This window comes from Colobus angolensis, unplaced genomic scaffold, assembly GCF_000951035.1.
Source record: "Colobus angolensis palliatus isolate OR3802 unplaced genomic scaffold, Cang.pa_1.0 Scaffold72, whole genome shotgun sequence".
NCBI lineage: Eukaryota > Metazoa > Chordata > Mammalia > Primates > Cercopithecidae > Colobus > Colobus angolensis.
This window is the reverse complement of record NW_012120932.1, coordinates 6,240,273-6,247,249: the sequence shown is the minus strand read 5'-3', so window position 1 is coordinate 6,247,249 and position 6,977 is coordinate 6,240,273. Positions and strand designations below refer to the sequence as shown.

Here is a 6,977-nt window from a genome sequence, read left to right as displayed (position 1 = left end):
TGCCGCTGCTCCCGCGGTGGCTGCTGCTGGCGGTGGCGGATCCAGGAGCTGCTGCTCGGGCTGCTCGGGCTCTGGCTGCTGGGTTCGCGGTGGCTGCTCGGTCCCGGACTCTGCTTTCTTGTGCTCCTCGGCAACCCGCTGGACCATTCTGTCCCCGTGCAGCGCGCCTCTCTCGCTCCCGGGACCTGGGGACTCCGCTCTGTGTGTGTGCAGCGGGCAGCGGCCGCAGCAGCTCCTTGATTCAATAGATGAGATGGAAGAAGAAAAAAAAGAACTCTCTCCATTTGGAGAAAGAAGAGGAGGAGGGGAGGGGGTGGAGGGGGAGAGAGCGAGCGAAAGAGAAAAAGGCTGGAGCTCCCGCCCCCGGGGCTGTCAGATGGCTTGGGTTTCTGCGACGCGATTGGCTCGCGGAGGGCAGAAATTACTCAGCAAACATGACTATTATTAGCTGCTTAGCAACAGCTCACCAAAGTAGAGAGACCACCCAGGTAGGCAACCCAGTGTGTGCATCCCCGGCTTCGGGGCAGCCTCTGAGAGCGCCAACCTTCTCGCATGCAATACTTCCATTAAGGAATGCTCCCCCTCCTTTCTCTCTTATTCCTTTTCTTTTCAACAGTGTCTTCTTTTTTGTGGGATGCCCTTTGCGCGCACACACGCGCGCGCACGCACACACACGAACATTTGCCTCGCGGTAGACACGGGGGGAAATGTAATATTTTTTTAAGCGCTTAAACAATTTCTGAAATTCCTCAAAGAAAAGCCTTTCAGAGGCACCTTGGCCTCAAGCTGCAGCAAATACTGGGAGGTCCGGCTCGCATTCCCAGGCCTGCACCAATAATGACAGCGTGCTGGATAGTGCGCCAGTGTGTGCCAGATTTTTTTTTCCTCCTCTCTTTTCTTTTATAACTAAAGGGAAGACTTAGGCTCTTGCAGGGAACAACGCCTCGCATTAAGATAAACAGAATGGAAAGTTAAAGAGGAAAGCAAAGACGTTAGGAAAAGCCACCCTTTCTTCAAATCCGTCTGCCCTCCCCCCGCCGCTTTCTCCCCCAACTTAAAAAAAAAAAAAAAACCGACAGTACAGTCTTGGTTTGAAGGAGTCAGTGTTCTACAAACGTGGAATCCAGACACCGAAGCAGTCTTGTAGAGGCAGAGGTGTTTTTATTTGAATCTCGAATGTGACATAAGTAAAAGAGAAACAACAGAATCCTTTTTTACAACTCAGAGAAACGTAATTGCTTCCTTGAGAGAGTAAAGTTTTCCTGATTATTTTGGGTTCATTTGTACGCCCCTTTTTATTAACCAGATGTTTATACAGCAAGTTTTTTACAAAACCCGGTATGCATGTTATATTTAATAATAGTATGACGTAGGAGATTATAAATGCCCCGATGTTGGATTCATTCAAAACAAACTGTGCGCGGATCGCGAGGGTTTGTCCCGACACCGCGTCCAGTGTCACCAAGACATCCCGGGGATTCGCTTCCCGCGGAGGAGGAAAACACGCGACCCTTTGAGGTGGATCCTGGAGTCAGACACGTCTACACAACTAGGCTTTTTATTTTAAAAAATTTTGTTTTCGCAAAGGGGAATGTATTTTTCTTACGTTTGCAAGTTACTACGTTCCTCCCTGCGATAGGAGCCCCCGCTTTCTTGCTTCACTTTCTTTTTTAAAAAAAACGGGGTTGAACTGCAGTAGGACCCGCAGTAGCAAGAAGCCTAGTGAAGTCATGAAATGGGGCGGTGTGGCTTTAAGATGCACACGGTGTGTGTTCATTGAAAAAAAAAGAAGAAAGAAAGGAAAGGAAAGAAAGAAACCCAGATGGAGGGAAAGGGGGAGGAGCAGGGAGAAGGCGGAGCTCCGGTGGCCACGTGACCCCGCGCCGGGAGGCCTTGTGTGCGCGCGCACGTGTGCCCGGGTGCGCGCGCGCGCGTGCCCGGCTCCGGGACTCCCCGCGCCCGCGCGGCCAGGGCAGAGCAGGTAGGGAGGCGGGTGCGCCCGGCGGGCTCCGGGCCTCCAACGCGGCCTCCCGGGAGCCCAGGAGAGGCGCGCGCCCAGCCGGCGCGGACGGACGTGCCGGACGCGCCGTAGTACATTCCTGAAGGCGGACCGGCCCCCTTACGCTGCCCAATGCCCGCGCCGCCTCCCCGCGGCCGGCCAATGGTCGCGCTCACGAGTCCCTGCCCATTCAGCGGCCCCGCGCAGTCGGCCCGGGCGCGCTAGGGGCTGCGGCGGTGCGCGCCGGCCACCGGGGCGGTCCATGCGGCTCCCGCAGGGGGCCCGTCCGCCGGCTCTCCCCGCCCCCTTCCTTCCTCCCCGGCGGTTTCCCCTCCCCGCTTCCTTCCCTCGGCCTGCGCCTTCTCCTTCCTCCCTCGCCCCGCTCCCTCCCCCACCAGCCTGGCCACCTTCCCTCCAGCCTCTCCTCCTCGGCTTCTGGGGGAGGCCGTGCCCCCGACCCCCTAACCCGCAAAGCGTGTGCGGTACCGGGGGCAGGGCGGGATGTCCTGAGGAAGAGAAGGAGACGGGGTGGAGGTATTTGGGGGCGTTCGCGGGATCCGGAGGGGGACCTGAGCACCGGGCCAGCGCGGAAATTCAAAACTCAGACCACTTAAGGAGCACGTGATTCTGTGAGTGGCTCAGGGAAGGGCTGCGGAAATTCGGAAGGCAGGCGGGCAGCGTGCGACGAAAGTGACACTGCGTTGATAAAGAGCGCAGACGGCTCCACACATTTCCAGTTTCATCTTTGAGTACGATCCTGATGTTTATTAGGTTTGATAAATAGCACAAAACAGGAAAAGAAGTTTACTCTTCTAGCTTTTCTTACTGAACGGTTATGCAGACACTTCAAGTCGAACCATTGTGTGCTTGCTTCTGGAAATTGCTTTTTAAAAACTGGGGGAGGGGGGTAGTACCTCTAGTTTTGCCTGTCAGCCTTTTTATATTTCAAGCTTGCTGGAGGGCAAGGAATCATGTAGCCATAGACTCGTTGCTATGTTTGTCTTTTCAAACTTTTCCACCACGTTTTGGCCCAAAACTATTAGTGTTTCGTCTCAATCTTTTACTAGAGGGATTTCGGTATGGCTGCTTGGATGAAGGAGTTCTGGAAGGAAATGGTAAGCAGTGTGCCCGAAATGGATCCGCCTCACTCTCCGCACGCGGCTGCATGTCCTCTGGTTCCCGCGGCTGCCACATGCACGTCATTTCAGTGGCAAAGCCTTTTCCACTCAGGCCCATATCCCTTAGTTTGACTTAATTCCTAAACGTTTTGAACATTGATCCCCGGAGCTTTCAGTGCCTCGAGCCCACTCGCCCGCTGTTTGATGGGTTAACTTTTCAGCATCTCAGACAATGGTCCCGCCTGTAAATTCTCCCCGTGGGTTCCAGGACGCACTCCGGAGCCTCGGCTCTAACGAGCGCTATCTTAATCTCCCCACCCCCCACCCGCCGCTTCCCCTGTGGTCTGCTTTTTTCATACTCAGAGATGAATTACTTTGAGGATCTAATTGGCCTTGTTTCTGTAACGTTTTAAGAAAGGGAAGAGGAGCCAGTGTAAAAGCCTGCTCGACTTGGGTGGTCAGGGCTGAGGCTGCCCCCAATTTGCCTCATTGCTGATGCATGCGAGTGCGACATTCCCAGCAATAATGTTGTTCCTAATCAATCTGCCCTTATTTACATTTGTAAGCATTGTTGGCTTTAATATGCATGCCCTGTGCTGGGGACTGCTGTGCCACACCGGGTTTGTTAACTTCAACTAACCCACAAGGATTCCACAGACCTGAGATGAGGCTGACTGGGGCAGCCAGACCTGCTAAGGTGTCCTCTGGGAAGACAGTCCCTTTAAATGGCCCTTCTGCCTCCTGGCACCCCTTGTGACAGTTACCAAATAAGTGAGAACTTAGGGCCTTATCAGCCAGCAGGAGTTGCCAGCCTCTATGAAGCAAGAGCTGAGTGTTCCATCTCCCCTTTCCAGGTAAAGTGCATCTCAATGCATAAATTGTCATTTTGGTCTCCCAGTCATGATCCAAGACTTTTCATTGGAGTGTGTAGTTTTCAAAGCAGATGCCTTAAGCTCTCTGGATTCCGTCACATCTCCCCACTACTCTGTTCCAATACTACAAATATCCATGGCCACGCCACACACATTTCAAAAGTGACATCAGATTATCCAAATGATGACAATGAAATAAAACATCTGCCCTTTGTGTTGGGATGTTCCAATGGTAAGCAATTGTAGGAGGCGGACTTGGTGGAGTTATGAAAAACCACAGTGAGATTTTAACTTTTCACTGGTTTCTCAGATCAAACCAAATGAGTCTTTAAAATCCAATGTAATTTGGCTAACTTTTGCAGAGTATAAATGTATTACAGTAATTTGACCCTGGGGCCATTTATAATTTTGCCTACTGAGTTTAATACTCTCTTCCAGAAATACAAGGAATTGCAAACATGATTTTAAGTCCTTCAGTATTCTTGTTGAGAGGGTGGGATGGACAGAAGCATTGGGGATTTGATGCAATATTCTTTTACTGCATAGGGAGCCCAGGATACAGGATGTGAGTGATGGTCAAGGCAGGGCATCAGAAGTTCCAAGCAGGTACCTTGAATAAGAGTTGAGTCGACTCAACTCAAGCCAGTGTACCACCATCCACCACGTTTTCTTGGCTCCCTAAGAATGCCTTATTATTTTCTCATTGGCAGCTTTTATATATTCTTAAAAGGTGATGGTAGAAAATGAGTCTAAAAGGTTTCAGGGAAGTCGGGGGCGGGGTGGGGGTAGATTCAGCAGCTACAAAATGTAAAACTACTGGGCTTGACTCCCCTCCCCTACTCCCTTCCACCTTCTGTTTCCTCCCCTTATTTACCCCCCTCCCCAGGCTGGAGGAAAGGGAACAGCTCTAGCCAACTTGTCAAAATAATGCTGCTAATTACCCCTGATCTCCTTTAATGGGAAGCTGCTCCTAACTCCACAAAGGAGTAAATGAGGGTCTACAGCACAAACCCGGGAGCACTGGCATTTTTTGAGCTTACAGTGAGCTGGGGGTGGGGAAAGCGGCAGAGGGGAGTGTCCTGAGAAGGTCCCAGAAATCTCCACATTGATTACTCCAGGTTTAAATACTAGCTTGAAAGGGGAATTAGACTTTATGTATTGCCAAAAGCTATTGGTATTCTCTCGCTAAGCATGTCACCAACTGCTGAGAGAATGTTCAGAGCCTACTATGAACTTGAAAGAAAACAGAGCATTGACCCCTGCATTGATCCCCCTTTCTCCAAATATATTCTTACCCACATTGCTTTCCTCTAATGGATAGAGATGTATTCCTGAAACACACAGACTTTGAACATGTTTTGCATCCTTCCCTCGCCTCGCCTCTATCTCCCTGTCTAATATATCTCTATCAAGCTTTGCGTTTGCTAGGAGGCACACCATTCATTTCAGTGATCTCTGCCATTGGGTCCTGCATGAAAAAGAAGCTGAGCAACATGATCCCTTTGACCCACTGCTGGAGCAACAAATTTATTAGAAATATAGGCATGAGAAATGAAAGGGAAGTAAAACAATTCCAGCTTATTGTGTGTCTTTCTTTCATACTGCTAATCCGGTTTACACATCACGCCTACACGTCTCAATAGGGCATTATACACTGTGGCAGAGGCTGGAGAAAATAAAAGGTGTGTGTGTGAGAGAGAGAGAGAGGAAGGAGGATAAAAACGGGAGACATATTTTAATCCACATTGATTAACCTCATCAGTTTATCTATCTGTAGAAAGTTGAAGATAATTTGTAAAACAGCCTTTTTCTTTTCACAAAATAATTCCAAATGGTTCTAAGTTTTGTTCAAATAGCTTGTCAGATTATGACTACTTTATAACCAGAAATTAGATACACCTCTCACAGTGAGTTTGAAATGAAGCTAATACCCCAAATTGAGAATGGCGGGGCCTATTGATGTCTACCTTGATTCAACATTTTAATTGAAACAGATCATGGACTTAAAGGCATTTTATAGCCTTGTGGAAGGAAGCTGGGTGACAACTGGAACACACACAAACTCACAATTGAAAGCCCCTTGTTTTACAACTTGGGCACTCCATGCACCTGAGGCAACAATTTATCCTGAGTACCACCCAGAAATTTTAAGTTGCAGTAAGAAACGATGACACCATAAAGCATTGTCTTTCTTTGTGAAGGCGATTAATTGCATGCTGAACTACTGTGGCCAATAAACACACAAATAAATAAAAACCTAAAAGAAATGAACACACACAGAATGCTGAAAAAGGACTATTGTGGTAGTTCAAGACCTTAGTGATCCAATTATCAAATATTTAGAGCCACCCATTGTGGCTTTTTATTATTTACGTCTAGCTCTTTTGCATTTCTCCTCCCCAGGGAGGAAGAAAGGATAAAAAGGGAGGAAGACGGTCTTCTCTCCCAGGTGCAGGAAAACAGGTCTGTGGGTGTCTTCCACAGCCACCCACCCATATAGTTCTTCTTAGGTGATGGAAACAGATCAGTTTCCATGAGAGTGTGCTCATCCACACGCTAGCATCATTTTAAACATGAACCTAGTAAATACGTGGAGAGACAGCGCATGTCACCCAGAGGCACAGTCTCTGGGGGTCTGGGGGTTCAGCGCTGGGCCCAGGTCTGTAAGGTGCGAATCGGTCCTGCCCGCCCCCGGGCTCCCCTGAGGCCGCACTCTGCACTCTCGGCACTGGGCTGGTCGCCCACCTCTGCAAGGGTGGCAGGCACCCGAGCGCCGGAATCGGTGGGCACAAGAGTCACACACATCACCTCTCCTACCCACCGCCCCTTCCTGAACTCCAAAAGCCCCTCTGGCCCTTTTCCCGCAGCATGGGAGGGGAGGTGGGTAAGGTGCGTCTCTTCTAGCCCGGGTGTCCCGGTCCCCTAGGCGTGCGTGCCGGCTCGAGAGCGTGTCTGCGGGGCGCGAGCGTGCGCCCTTCCCTGCGGCTG

At 50.3% G+C, this 6,977-nt stretch overlaps 1 protein-coding gene across 2 annotated transcripts in view; it reads right to left on the bottom strand.

Moving 5' to 3' along the window:
* Positions 1-6,977, bottom strand: part of PTCH1 (patched 1) — a 76,297-nt gene that overhangs the window by 68,203 nt on the left and 1,117 nt on the right. The window lies entirely within an intron of this gene.